This window comes from Spermophilus citellus, assembly GCF_964194105.1.
Source record: "Spermophilus citellus genome assembly, chromosome: X".
Classification (NCBI taxonomy): domain Eukaryota; kingdom Metazoa; phylum Chordata; class Mammalia; order Rodentia; family Sciuridae; genus Spermophilus; species Spermophilus citellus.
Genome location: NC_138190.1, coordinates 126,124,150 through 126,140,307, shown reverse-complemented (window position 1 = coordinate 126,140,307; position 16,158 = coordinate 126,124,150). Strand labels below are relative to the sequence as shown.

The window sequence follows — 16,158 nt, the reverse complement described above, 5'->3', positions numbered from 1 at the left end:
GCTTTGCTTTCCCCACCTATCTTATAGATCTTCAGCTGGCCGGCATTGGTCCTTTCAGGATTCATATTTCTACGCTGCCCAAGGTGGGCCAGCTGAGGGCGAGGCTGCTGTTCTGTCAGGGCTGGAGCCCCATCCTTAGTTTTCTCTGCCTAATCTAAAAGCAGATTCCGGTTTCCGACAGAGTTGCACAAACCCAAAGCCCATCACTGGCCAGCCCAAGGCTTTAGTGAACGCGGGCAAAATGATCAGCATCCTGCGGGACAGGTCCAGGCGACTAGACGGCGAACAAAGCAAATTTCCTCCCATCTGGAGGAAAAACTCCTTTTGATCCCGGGCCCCTTGTGATCTCAGCTTTGTGTTTCTCTTCCTATGAAATAGTTTCATCCAAAAAAGTGGCCATACTTCTGCATCTCCCATAAACTTTTTTTTCACAGTCTGTGCAACTTTTATTTCAATCAGGAAGTATTCAAATAAATCTATATACAGTCTAAAAACAGTAGAAAAGGCAAGTAAAAAGGCCCATAGTCCAGTTGAGGTGGGGACAAAGGGTCGGCTGGGCAAGCGACAAACCTGCACCCAGAGAAGAGCCTGGGCATTGCCTTAACCGCAATGAGACAGGGCCGAGTTGAGTAGAGGGAGGTTCACGGAGTGAGGGCAGGGAGGGCACTGCCTGGCCACATGACTCTGTCTGTCTGCTCCTACAGGGCAAGAAGAAGCTCCAGGGCCACCCCGTGTTGCCAGCTTGGCTCAGACAGGCCCACGGGGAGTAAAGGTCTGGCCTGAATTCTGTTAGCATGTCCAAACCTTCACAGTGCTATCCACAGCTCCTGAGAAGAGCCGGCCCCGGGACACAGCCAGTGCAGTCACACTACCCTGGTGGTGCAGTAGGGTCTGGGTGCAGATCATGTTATCCATACTCCAGACCCTGAGGGACCAGTCGTAGCATGCACTGAAGACTTTGGTCTGGTCTGGTGTTGAGATGACTGCCAGGGCATAGACGGTTTCCACATGGCCTGTTAGGATCCGCACCTGCTCCTTGGACTTGATGTCCCATACATGGATGAGGTTCTCATGGGTGCCACAGACAATGAATGTGGTGATTCGTCACAGTGATGGAGTAGACACTGCCACCAGACGTCTGTAGGACGTGGATGCAGTTGAGGGTCCAGGGTCTGGATGTCCCAGATCTTGATTGTCTGGTAGGAGCCACTGTACAAGTAGCTCTGGGCTGCCACCAGGGCCCACACCCAGTGGTTGAGACCTGTGAGCTCCTTCTTCAACTTTAGTTCAGTACCCATGATGTCCCAGACCTGTGGAGATGGCTTAATGGCTTCAGCGAGCCACTGAAGAGCATGTTGTGAGAGGACACAAGTGTGCACACAGGGTTGTCATGGGCCCAGATGGTGTTCACCTTCTGCAGGTTCTGGATGTCCCACACAATGATAGTGCAATCTGCAGAGCCACTATAGAGCTTGCACCCTGGATGCAGAGAGCTAGCACAATGCCGTCATGGCCCTCTAGTGACTTCTGGCACTTGTAGGTGGTACAAGTGTCCCATACCTTGATGGTCTTGTCAGAGGAACCACTGAAGAGCAGGTCACCCATGGAGTAGACCCAGAGACACCAGACAGGGCCCTGGTGGCCCACAAAGGTCCCTTTGCACTTGAAGATATGCTGAGGGTCATAGGATCCTAGGATGCCCATGTTCAGCCTTGCATTGATGTGGTACAGCTCATCATTCAACATGGATGTATCCCTCCAGAACTCCATGAGGTCCTCGCTGAGTTTGCTCTGATTTTCATCCAGGACATCAAACTTGAGCTCGAGGCTCTTCTCTAGCTGGTCAATATTCTCACAGAACTTTCCCAGTATGGAGCGCAGGAAGGCTATCTCCTGGTCCTTTTGTGCCAGGGCCACATGCATCTCATGGAAGGGATCAAGAACTCCTTCAGGCCTTCAAACCTGCATGTCTCTAGATGTGTCTCATAGGTGTCCTGGTTCCCGATGAAGGTGCACCCGTACTTGGAGTGAGGACACTTGATGTGCTCCCATTCTTTGAGGTGGGCTTCCAGGTTCCTCTTGAGGAGGGGTGGGCAGCTAGGATTATTGGGGGCAGCACACAGGCCTGTAGTCGCAGCTGCCCTCATGATCCTTTCCGGCACTAAGCTTAATGGTGAAGGGGCACCCCGGGGGGTCCACCTCGAAGACACTGGGCTTCCCTGCAGCCGTGCCTGCAGTGGATGAAGAGCGCCCCAATCTGTTGGGCCACTGCGATGTTGTTCACCACCACTGTCAGCTTGGCATTGTCCACGACACTTCTTTGACTTCAAGGCGCATCTTCTACAGAACGTGTGCCCACAGGTGGTGATCACAGAGTCCTTGAATACACCACAGCAGAGTTGGCAGCACAACTTCACCGAGGGCTACTCAGCAAATACCAGTGGCTCTGGCTCCTTTTCTTCCTCAGGCAGCGAAAACGTGGAGCGCAAGGACATGCTGGACTCAGACTGCAGGGAGCGGACGGAGATGGCCGAATCAGAGCGACGAGGGGTGCTGATGGGGGGCATGCTGTCCTCCTCATCCCGTGGGGAGTAGGCGAGGGTGCTGGAAGAGGAAGGTGTTCTGCGGTGCTGCTTGTAAGTACTGGTCCCATTGGCTTTCCTGATGGTGGTGACAGCCGAAACTGCGGGTCCAAAGGTTGTTTCCATTCTGGTCCCAGTGCTGAGGTCTGGGGAGAGAAGATTGGCAGGCCTCCCAGAGAAGCGGTTGTAGCGGGCGCTCTTGCCTGAGCTCAAGCTCTAGAGAGGCATCCAGGGTACTTGGGCAGCATTCCCCGCCCACGGCTGCCCGGGAGCGGCAGCGCCATCGTGCCCCCGCAGCCGCCGGCCTGGAAAGGGTCCCATAAACTTCTAAGATTTTTTTTTTTTTCAGTGCTGGGGATCAAACCCAGGACCTGACACCTGCTGGGCAAGGGTTCTACAGTATCTTAAAGTAATCTTATCTTATCTACAGTATCTTAAAGTAATAAAGTAATGACAATAGCACAGGTTTTGAAGCTAGAATCTCTGGGTTTGACTCTTTCTTGGCTTTATCACTTACTGGCTTTGTAATTTTGAGTGAATCACTTAACTTTTTCTTTCTTTGTTTCCTCATTTTTTTTAAAGAGAGAGAATTTTTTAATATTTATTTTTTAGTTTTTGGTGGACACAACATCATTTTTTGTTTTTGATACAACATCTTTATTTTATTTGTATGCGGTGCTGAGGATCGAACCCAACGCACCCCCCACGCATGCCAGACGAGCGCGCTACTGCTTGAGCCACATCCCCAGCCCCAGTTTCCTCATTTTTAAGTTGAGAATGATAATAATACAATGGATAGTTGTGAGGACTAAATTAATATATATCATATAATATATACTATATGATATATACTATATGATATATATATATATATATATATATATATATATATATATATCAGCAGAACAAGTGGAAAACCCTTAGAATACTAGCTGTCACACATCAAATGCTCAATAAATGTTAGCAAAAATAATAAGTTTAAAACTGATCTTTAAGTCTTTAGTATGTCTTCATCCAATCTTGTAATTGGACCATATTATGCCCCTACTTTTTTTTTTTAAAGAGAGAGTGAGAGGGGAGAGAGAGAGAGAGAGAATTTTTAATATTTATTTTTTAGTTCTCGGCGGACACAACATCTTTGTTGGTGTGTGGTGCTGAGGATCGAACCCGGGCGGCACGCATGCCAGGCGAGCGCGCTACTGCTTGAGCCATATCCCCGGCCCTATTATGCCCCTACTTAAAAGATGTAAATAGACTCTTACCACTAGGATAAAATAAAAAAAAAAAAAAACTCTTCAGTTAGCCTCTCCATCCTCTTTGATTCACTTGTCACTTCCTTCAAGGCACTCCAAATTATATTTTTATAGAGAGATGATGTTTTCTTATATAAAGTATGAATAAGAGCATTTTAGAAGACATTGATTTTTTATTGATCTATACTTAATCTAAGTAAGGGCAGTGTGTTTGCTATGCAGATGCAGCTCTGAGGCAGATCCTCAAGGAACTCCTCCTTCACAGCTTTAACCAGATTGCTGCCCCATTTCTCTCTTATGTAAAATTATGGGATAGTCAATGAAATATCTCAACTGAGACCTAAAGGATGAGAAGGAACCAGCTTTGCAAAGAACTGGGGAAGAGTGTTCAGGGCAAAGGAAACAATCTGCACATAGACCCTCATGGTTGAGAAGATTTTGTGATGTTTTAGAAGTGGAAAGGACAGTATAGCCTATGACGAATAAGAAAGAAAATAACAGTTAAAGATGAGAAATAGTAGGGTTCAGATCATGTAGGGCCTAAAAGGCCAGGGTAGAATTTGAATTTTACTCTAAGTAAAATGCACCCAAAGAAAAGGATTATGTAGGAGAATGACAATCTAAGTTTTATTAATATCACTTTGGCTGTTGTGTGGAGAATGGATTGGAGTTGGGCAAGAATGGAAGTGGAGAGACCAATCAGGAAGCTTTTGTATAGTTCAACAAGAGACGCTGATGGCCTGGAATAAGATGGTGGCTATATAGAGAAACAGTCATTGATGCTCCCATCAGAGGAATGTGGAAGATAAAGGAAAGAGAAAGATTATGCCTAAATTGCTGGCTTGAACAAGTGAGTGGTAGACTGTTTACTGAGATGGAGAAAACACTAGTGGAGGGGGCAGATTTTGGGAGTGAGACCCAAAAGTTCAGTTTTGTACTTTTGAGGTTTGAGACTGAAATACCCAATTGAAGAGGTCAGGTATCTAGTTGGGGATAGGAATTGTAAAAAATACATAATTAGTTAAGAACTCTTGATCTTGACTAGAACTATTAGTGATTACAAGTAAATGAAAATTATATATCCCCACCTACAAGTATGTTTCTATTTCACCTGATTTATGTTTCACATAAAGAACCCATGCTTAGCCAAAATTTGCAACATAACAATTGTGATTATATAATAAATTCATAACTTTGTATGTCCCACAGCATCTAACTTAGTCCTTGAACATTACTAGAGACTCAATAAATGCTTTTTGAATTGCCGAGTAAATAAAGTCCCAATAGTTCCATGTTATTCATTCTCATAAAAGATTCATAATAATAATTATGTACACAATTTTCTAATTTAGAGTGTTTTTACATTATTATGCCATTTTTTTTTGTGGTACTGAGGATTGAGCCCAGAGGCACACTACCACTGAGATATACCCACAGCCTTTAAAAAAAATTTTATTTTGAGACAGTGTCTTGCTAAACTGCCCAGGCTGGTCTCAAACTTGTGATCCTCCTGCCTCAACATCATTGGTATTACAGGGGTGTATCACCATGCCAGACTCTCATTAATTCCTTTTTATTAGCATTTTTATTTTGAGACATTTGTAGATTCATGTACAACTATAAGCAACAATTCAGAGATATTATGTATCCTTTACCAGTTTCTGCTAAAGTTAACATTTTGTAAAACTCTAATACAGGACTGGGGCTTAGTGGTACACGGTACTCCTAGCACATGCAAGGCTCTGGGTTTGATCCTAAGTAACACATAAAAATTTTAAAAAATAATAAAGGTATTAAAAACTCTAATACATATTACAAGAGGAATATTAATTCTAACACAGTTAAGATACAGAAAACTTTCATCACTACAAGGATCAGTCATGTTGCTTTTTGGTAGCACGCCTTTATCCCTACCACCCCTGCCTCCTTCTTAACTCTTGGCAACCACTAATCTGTTCTCCATTTCTAATAATTTTATCACTTCAAGAATGTTCTTGTGATAAGAGTTTTTCCCCCCACTGGCAATTTATTCAGGTTATTTTGTGTGTTAATGTTTCATTGTGTCTTTTTTTGTTTTAAGCTTACATTTTTTTGCACACTCATAGAGTTGCACTACTACAATTATGGTAAATTATAGAATATTTTCACCATCCTAAAAAGAAACCTTGTGAACCCTTGTACACTGTTGGTGGGAATATAAATTAATACAGCCACTATGGAAATCAGTATGGATGTTCCAAAAAAGGCTAAAACTCAAACTACTGTATGACCCAGCTATACCACTCCTCTGTATTTAGTCAAAAGAATTAAAGTCAGCATACTTTATTGCAGCACAATTCATAATAGCCAAGTTATGGAATCAGCCAAGATGTCCATAAACAAATGAATGGATAAGATATGGTATTGATGCACAATGAAGTTTTATTCAACCATAAAGAATAATAAAGTTATGCCATTTTCAGGAAAATGGATGAATCTAGACAGCATTGTGTTAAGTGAAAATAAGCCAGTGTCAGAAAGACAAGTGTCATATGTTTTCTGTCAGATGTAGTACTCGTGTTTGGATATGTGTGAGACCACGCAAAAATGTTCAGAGATGAAATGTGTTTGGATATGTGTGAGACCACGCAAAAATGTTCAGAGATGAAATGATTAGATTATGAGAGCTGTACCCTGTAACCAGGCAAAATGTGGCTGTAGGAAGTAGGTCACTGGGGTTGTGCCTTTGGGGTTTATATTGTACCATTGGCACTTTGTGTTCCCTCTCTCTTTCTGCTTCCTGGCTATCTTGAACTGGGCAGGTCCCTTTGCCATGCCCTTCTGCCATGATGTGCTGCCTCGCCCTGGGGCCCAGAGCTATGAAATTGTCTGACTGACCATGGACTGAACCTCTAAAGCTGTAAGTTAAAATAAACTTTTCTTCCTGTCAGTTGTTCTTGTCAGATCTTTTAGTCACAGCAATGAAAATCTGACTACAACATGTGAAAGCTAGAGAGAAAAGAAAAAAAAAGAGATGTCATGAAAGCAGAAGAGAGACTATTGGGGTAGAGAAAGAAGATAAGTAGGAGGGAAGAAGGGAGATCAAGGGGAGGTAATGGGAGCCACACTGATCAAATTATGTTATGTGCATGTATGCATATGCCATAATATAACTTACCACCCTGTATAATTAATAGGTACCAATAAATAAAGAAACTTTACCCTTTAGCCATAACCCCAAACCCTGCTCTGTCATAGCTCTAGGCAACCACTCATCTATTTTCTCTCTATAGATTTCTACTCTGGACGTTTCATATGAATGAAATCATACATTTTGTAGTATTTTGTGACTGACTGCTTTGTATAATTTTCAAGGTTAATCTATGTTATATCATATTTTAGCACTTCATTATTTATTACTGAATAATCTTCCAATGACCACATTTTCTTTATCTATTCATTGGTTGACAGACATTGGATTATTTCCACTTTTTAGCTGCTATAAGTAATGCTGCTATGAATATTCATGTAGAAGTTTTTGTGTGGACATATCTTTTCATGTTTAATTTTTACTGTAAAGTGAGTATGGCAAGAATCATTATACTTATTTTATCAATGAGGAAACTGAAGTCAAGAGAGGAAAATTTGTCCAAGGTAGCATAGCTAGTAAGCAGCAGGTCCAAACAGACTTGAATGCTTAACTTCTGATTCTGACTTCAGTGTGTTTTCTTTTGCATGACAGCTGATTCAAGCTAAATAATCTGTATGATTTTCATTTCTTTTTATACCTCTGTCACCCAAAATCTTAAGAAAATGTTAAGCAAGGGGGTTAGAGTCAGCACTGTGCTGCAGTTGGTTCACATCAGTTCAAAAAAATTATGAAAATTTCAGGAACTTCATGAGCTGGTTGATTTCATGCGGTAATTTGAAATTGGCCCTGGTGGGAGTATTTGCACTATGGAAACCAGCATGCTAAAAATCAGCATTACCTCCTGCATTAGTCAGCTGTCCGTTACTGTAATGAAATACCTGAGGCAATCAACTTAAAAAGAGGGAAAGACTTATTTTTGGCTCACAGTTTAGGAGGGTATAGCCCATGGTTAGTTGACCCTGTTGGTTTGGGCCTGTGGTAAGTACATCATGGCAGGAGTATGTGTGGTGGAGCAAGCAGCTCACTTCACTGTGGCTGGTAAGTGAAATAGAGAGAGGAAGGAGGCATATTCCTATTATACCCTTTGAGGGCATTCCTCCAAGGACCTAAGACCTTCCAATAGGTCCAATCTCTTAAATGTTCCACTACTTCCTTTATAATAATGCCAAACTGGGGACCAAATGTTTAACACATGGGCCTTTGGGGGAAATTCTAGATCCAAACAATAGCACTAACTCTAAGCCTTTAACCATTTGTCAGTACAACACTGCTTAGAAGAAATGATTTTAAATGTTGTTTGAGCTGTGAAATGGTGGTTATCTATGTAATTCATACAACTTTGGCTAAACGGATACATCCTATGTTCACTGAGAGCAATGGAAGTTAATAATAGTTAACATACAACAGTATTTAGAAATACAAGGGATCAATGTATTGATCAACAACTTTCAATGAGGGCTTTTGGGGATAAGGTAGACATATAGTCCCTCCCCACAGTGACTTCAGAATTGCTTTTACATGATTAAATTGTTAAGATGACAAAGATAGGAAAAATGAATGATTATAATCAAATATCAAGTTGAAAAGCATTAACCTAAGTTATAAAATTAAAACTTCTGCTCAAAATAATTATCAACATTATGGTATAGTAAAGAAATATTTGATTTTTATCAGTTCTTACCTAGACAACAAAAGATCATCAAAAGATTATGTTATAGTTTAGATATGAGGTGTCCCCCAAAAGCTCATATGTGAGACAATGAAAGAAAGTTTAGAGGTGAAATGATTGGATTATGAGAGCCTTAACCATATCAGTGCATTAATCTTTTAATACAGATTAACTGGGTGGTAACTGTAGGCAGGTGTGACTGCAAGAGGTAGGACACTGGGGGCATGCCTTTGGGGTATATATTTTGTGAGCTGAGTTTAGTGTCTCTGCTTACTGGTGGCCATGCCCTGCACTGCTTTCTACTGCCATGCATGACCTTCCACCATGATTCTTGTTATGATTTGAATGTGAGGTATCCCTCAAAAGCTCACTGCAAGACAATGCAAGAAGTTTCACAGGAGAAATGATTGGGTCCTGAGAGCCTTAATCCAGTCAGTGAATTGACCTGGTGAAAGGAAACTGAAGTGGTAGGGTGTGGCTGGAGGTGGGAATTAGGACATAGCTTGGGGGGTATATATTTGTATTTAGAAAGTGGAGTCTCTCTCTCTGCCGCTTGATCACTGTGGTGTGAGCTGCTTCCCTCCACACACTCTCCTGCCATAATGTTCAGCCTGACATGGAGACCAGAGGAATGGAGCTGGCCTTCTATGGACTAACACCTCTGAAACTGTGAACCCACAAATAAGCTCTTCCTCCTCTATAATTGTGCTAGCTGAGTTCTTTAGTCATAGCAGTGAAAAAGCTGATTAAAACAATGCTCTTTCTCACCTCATGCCCAGGGCAATTGAGCTGGCCATCTATGGACTGAACCCATGAGCACCAAATAAACTTTTCCTCCTTTAAAATTGTTTTTGATGGGTCTTTCGGTCACAGCAGTGAAGAAGCCAACTAAAACAGATTTTCCACAATTATTTCCAATCAAAGTACTCACATTCTATTCAGGATTCTATTCTATTCAGTTCCTAAACTCAAGGAAAAAAAATCTTCATATTCCCAGATTTAATAGCATCAGTAAATTTAGAAGTATCATCCTCCATCAAATCTTTTTAAAAATATTTATTTCTTTTAGTTGAACACAGTACCTTTGTTTTATTTATTTATTTATTTTTATGTGGTGCTGAGGATTGAACCCAGGGCCTTGCACATGCTAGGCGAGCAGTCTACCGCTGAACCACAACCACAGCCCCATCCATCAAATCTTTATACTGTACTGCTGCTATATGTACTACATATACATTTGTGTGTGTGTGTGTGTGTATGTGTGTGTGTGTGTGTGTGTGTGTGTATGTGTGTGTGGGGTACTGGGAATCAAATGCAGGGATGCTTTACTACTGAGCTATGTTCCCAGCCATTTTTTTTCTCATTTATTTTGAGACAGGGTCTCACTACATTGCCCAGGCTGGCCTTGAACTTGGGATCCTCCTGCCTCAGTCTCCTGAGTAGCTGGGATTAAGGGCATGCACCACCATGCCTGGCAGTTTTATTTTATTATTTTTTTTTGAGAGAGAGAGAGAGAAAGAGAGAATGAATTTTTTAATATTTGTTTTTTAGTTTTCGGCGGACACAACATGTTTATTTGTATGTGGTGCTGAGGATCGAACCTAGGCCGCACACACGCCAGGTGAGCGCGCTACTGCTTGAGCCACAACCCCAGCCCCCTGGCAGCTTTATTCTTATTTTTCAAAAAATTTCTGGCTACTGTGGATATTTTTCTATTCCATATAAATTTTAAAACCAGGTTGTCGATTTCTATAAAAAAATCTGCTGGGGCTTTGATTGGAATTAATTAACTCTATAAATAAATTTAAAGAGAATTACCATCTTCCAACCCATAAACACAGTATAGTTCTTTGCTTATTTAAATCTTCTTTAGTTTCTTTCTAAAATGTTTTGTAGAATCCAATGTAATGCACATTTTATTTAACTTTTCTTTAAGGATTTATTTTTTTATTAGTGCATTATATTACACATAATATTGTGGTTCATTTTGACATAATTATACAAACATGGAATATTTCTCCTTAAGGATTTTATGTTTTTTGATGTTATAAGTGGAATTTTGTAAAATTTAATTTCCACTGTCTTGTGTATAGAGATACACTTAATTTTTGCATATTGACTTTGTATTCTGTGGTATCACTATATTCACTAATTAGTTCTGGTGTTTGGTTTTTCAATTCTCTTGAGGATTTTCCTTGTAAACAATCATGCCATCTATAAGTAAAGACAGTTTTATTCCCTCCTTTCCAATCCGGATGGCTTTCATTTCTTTTCCTTGCCTTATTGCACTAGTTAGGATTTCCAGGTCAATGTTGAACTGAAATAGTGGAAGCAAACATCCTTGCCTTGTTTCCATTCTCATGGGGATAGCCTCAATATTTCTCCATGAAATATGTTAGCTTTTTCATATTTCACCATAAATATTATATTTTTATAGATTATTATTATCAGATTGAGGAAGTTTGTTTAAAAAAAAAACCTCCTACCTTGTTGAAATTTTTAAAAAAATCAGTGGGCATGGATTTTTAACCTTTTTTTCTGCATTTAATAAAATGAATATATAGTTTTTTACTTTATTGTTAAAGTGGTCAATTACATTGTGTGTGTGTGTGTGTGTGTGTGTGTGTGTGTGTGTATACACGTGCACAGTTCTGAGGATGGAACCCAGGGCATCATGCACGTTAGGTAAGCACTGTACCACTGAGCTTCAACTATGGCACAACTGACTGCTTTTTTTTTTCTTCCTTTTTTGCAGTCCTGGGGATTGAACTCAGGGGCACTTGTCCCCAGAGCTATGTCTCCAGCCCTTTTTATTTTTTGTTTTGAGATAGGTCTCACTCAACTGCTGAGGCTGGCCTCAACTTTATAATTCTGCTTCAGCCTTCTGAGTTGCTGGAATCACAGGTGTGCACCATCACATTTGGCTATTGATTTTTTTTTTTTTTTGTACCAAGGATTGAACCTAGGGATGCTCAACCACTGAGTCACATCCCCAGTCCCTTTTTGTATTTTATTTAAGACAGGATCTTGCTGGTTACTTAGGACCTCACTAAGTTGCTGAGGCTGGCGTCAATCCTCCTGCCTCAGTCTCACAACTCACTGGGATTACAGGTTACAGGTGTGCACTACTGTACTTGGCTCATTGATTTTTTTTAATATTGACTAACATTTTGGGGATATACCTTACGTGGTCATTCTTTTTACATATTTATGGAATTGATTTCCTAACATTATAATAATGTATGATATAGTATTATTAACTAAAATCTATACTTTATTCAGATATCCTTACTTTTTACCTAATGACCTTTTTCTAGAATGAATCCCATCCAGGATATCACGTTATATTTAGTCCTTAAGTCTCCTTAGGCTCCCCTTGGTGGTGTGAGAATTCTCAGACTTTCTTTGTTATCAATAACTTTGATGATTTTGAGGAGTACTGGTCAGATATTTTGTAGAATTCCCTCTGTTGGGATTTATCTGTTATTTTCCTCATGCACAGACTGGTAAAGGGAAGAAGACCACAGAGACAGAGTGTTATTTCATCACATCATATCATATTATCATATATATGCCTTTTCGCTGTTGATGGGATCCTTGATCACTGGCTGACATAGTGTTTGTCAGGTATTTCCATTGGAAAGTAACTCTTTCTTCCTTCCTCTTGTTTTTCATAGTGTACTTTTTGGAAGGAATTTGGTATGTACAGCTCAACAAATGGAGAGTTTTGCTCCCCTTCCTTGAGGGCTGAGTGTCTACATAAATTATGTGGGATTCTTCTGCACTTGAGATTTGCTTCTTCTATCCTATCTTTTAAAAAAATACTTATTTTTTAGTTGTAGTTGGACACAACACCTTTATTTCACTTGTTTATTTTATTTTTTTTTTATGTGCAGCTGAGGATTGAACCCAGGGTCTTGTATGTGCGAGGCGAGTGCTCTGCCGCTGAGCCATAACCCAAGCTCCTCTATCTCATCTTTTAATATTCAGTCACTTATTTATACCAGCATGAGCATGTGAATATTTATTTTATACTTTGGTTTATAATCCAGTACTACTTTATTTTGTTATTGCAATTACTACAACTTTGATCACTGGGAAATCTTATGTTGTTTCCTATTTTCCTTTGACATACACTCATCAAAGAGATTTTGCTTTGTTTTGTTTTGCTTCAGGACTTCCTTACTTTCTGGCACTACAAAATGCTATAGGCTCTTCCTACGTATTTTTTTGTCCCAGTCTTGGAATTGGCCATTTTTCTAAGGCAGACTGGCTCTTTTTATTAACGAAGGGTATTAGAATCCAGGCTACATATTCTGCTTTTGGTTCTTTTTCAATTATTTTGTTGGTATTTAGGCTTTTTGTATTTCCATAAATTTTAGAATCAAGTCATCAGTTGCTTTTTTTTAAAGCTTGTTGTGATTTTAATTAAAATTCTGTTGAATATATAGATCAATTTGGGCAAAATTACCATCTGAACCATCGACAGGCTTGTCTTTTCATTTATTTAGATCTTTTTAAATTTCACTCATTACTGTTTCGTAGTTTTCAGCATATAAGTTTTGCACATATTTTGCCAGATTTATTTGTAAGGATTTTATTACTTTTGTGCTACTCAAAATGGTATTACTTTTTAAATTTCAATTTCCAGTAGTTCACTGGAAATTAGTATATAGAAATAAAATTGATATTTGTATATTGATCTCTTAATCTATAATCTTTCCCAGGCCACTTATTAGTCATAATACCTTTGGTTTGTAGATTCCAACCACTTTTCTGTGTAATTGTATCACCTGCAAAAAAAAATATAGGTTTACTTCTTCCTTTTCAATTTTCATGTCATTCATTTATTTTTCTTTATCTTATTGTATTGGCTAGGACATATAGTACAATGTCGAAGAAAGGAGTAGCAGTAGACATCTTTGTCTTGCTGCTGATCTTAGGGAAAGCATTTGTTCTTTCATTATTAAGTGTGATTTATCATAGTTTTTTTTATCTCTCCTTTATCAGGCTGAGGAACATTCTTTTCTGTTCCTAGGTTACTAATAGTAATTATTAGGAATGAATTTGGATTGTCAATTGATTTTTTTTACATCTATGGAGATTGTAACATGTTTTTTCTATTTTAGTTTAATATGGTCAATTACATTGCTTTGGTTTCTAATGGTATACTGTTTCTGTTCCTGGGGGAAATCCCACTTGGTCATCATGTGTTCTCCCTTTTTTTTAAAAAAATATTTTTTAGTTGTAGTTGGACACAATACCTTTATTTTATTAATTTATTCTTATGTGGTGCTGAAGATTGAACCCAGGGCCTTGCACGTGCTAGGTGAGCGCTCTACCACTAAGCCACAACCCCAGCCCCAAGTATTCTCCTTTTAAAATATTTATTTATGGTACTGGTGATTGAACAAAGGGGCACGTTACCACTGACCTACATCTCCAGTACTTTTTATTTTGCGTTTTGAGTCAGAGTCTCTTTATGTTGCTGAGGCCAGCTACTTCCAACTTGGTATCCTCCTGCCATAACCTCCTGCATTGCTGGGGTTACAGGCATGTGCCACCAAGCCAGGCTTCCTGCAATCTACACACACACACACACACACACACACACACACACACACACTGTTGAATTTGATTTTATTTCTTCTTTTTAGATATACATGACAGCAGAGTGTGTTTGACATATTATACAAACATGGACTATAACTTATTCTAATTAGGATTCCATTCTTGCAGTTGTACATGATGTGGAATTTCACTGGTTGTTTAGAATTTTTAATGGCTTTGTTGAAATATGATCTCAAATCATCCAATTGCAAATGCACAATGCAATGTTTTTGTATATTCACATGGTTGTACAATAATTACCACAATCAATTCTCAAACATTTTGTCCCCTCTTAAAGAAGCTCTGCAATTAGCGGTCATTCCCTGTCTCTTGCCCCCAGTCATAAATAACCACTTGTCTTTATAGATTTGCCTTTTGTGAACATTTCATGAGTGGAATTACAATAAGTAGTACTTTAGGAATGACTTCTTTCAGTTAGTATAATACTTTCAAGGTTAACTATGTTGTAGTATGTATCAGTACTTCATATCTTTTTATTTTAGAATAATGTTCTGTTGTATAGATAAACCAACTTTTATTTATTTATTCATCAGTTGATGGACATTTGGATTGTTTCCACTTTTTGACTATTATGGTATATTATAATGGTCAATTAATACTGAACTGACAAAATGTTTTCCAATGTGGCTACACCATTTTCTATTCCCACCAGCAGTGTATGAGGCTTTTAATTTCTCTACCTGTCCATCTTTGGTGCTAGAGATTGAACCTTGTGCATGTTAGGCAAGTACTTTACTACTGAGCTATATCACCATCCTAAGGCTTCCAATTTTTCCACATCCTTGTCAAAACTTCTTATTGTCTGTAACTTTGATTCCAGTGGATATGAGTTACTTCTTCAATAAATGTTTGGTAAAATTCACTAGAGAAGCCACTTAAGTTTTCTTTGTAAAATTATTTTTGGTAACATATTTAATTCTTTAACAGATAGAGAGCTATTCATGTTATATGGTTTTAGCTAGGCACAGTGGTACACACCTGTAATCCGAGTGACTCAGGAGGCTGAGGCAGGAGGTTTGTGAGTCCAAAGCCATCCTCAGCTACTTAGGGAGGCCTTAAGCAACTCAGCCAGACCCTGTCTCTAAATAAAATATGAAAAGGGCTGGGGATGTGGCTCAGTGTGTTAAGTGCCCCTGAATTCAATCCCCAGTACCAAAAAAAAAAAAAAAAAAAAAAAAACTCAACAAAGCTAGAATAGAAGGTGAGTTTCTCAAAGTGATAAAGGGCACAAGAAAACTCTAGAGCTTACATCATAAGAGCATCAATGGTGAAAGAGTGAACACTTTGCTCTGATTGGAAACAAGTAGAATATGTTTACTCTCATCACTAGTATTAAACACTGTACTAGAGATTTTAAGCCAGTACAACCAGGAAAGAAAAAGAAAACCATTTAAATTGGAAAGAAAGAAGTAAAACCAAGATTATTTTGTAATGACAGTCATTAATGTAAGAAGTCAGATGTAATCTACAAAAAAACTACTAGGTTGATAAGTGAGTTTGGGATGTAAGATAAAAGATAAATATAAAAATGAATTATATCTATAGTAGCAGTTAAAAAAGTAAAAATGAATTTAGAAAGACAATTCTATTCACAATAACATTAAAAGGAATAATGTATTTAGGAACAAATTTAGCCAAAAATTAGACTTACTACACAAAAACTATGAAACATTGCTAAGGGAAATTCAAAAAGATCTACATCAATGGAAATAAATTCCATGATCATGAATTGAAAAACAACAATGCAAAGATGGAAATTCTTACCAAATTGATGCATAAATTAAATGAATTCACTATTAAAATTCTAGCTGGTTAAAAAAAAAGAAATTGGCAATCTAATTGTATTAATTCCCTAAATTGTATATGGAAGTGCAAAGGTCCACAATAACTAAA

General features: G+C 38.9%; 1 pseudogene across 1 annotated transcript; it reads right to left on the bottom strand.

Moving 5' to 3' along the window:
* Positions 1-578: 578 nt before the first annotated feature.
* LOC308638743 (E3 ubiquitin-protein ligase TRAF7-like) lies at positions 579-2,859 on the bottom strand (annotated as a pseudogene). The gene has a single exon. The product of its transcript is annotated as an E3 ubiquitin-protein ligase TRAF7-like (transcript).
* Positions 2,860-16,158: the final 13,299 nt, after the last annotated feature.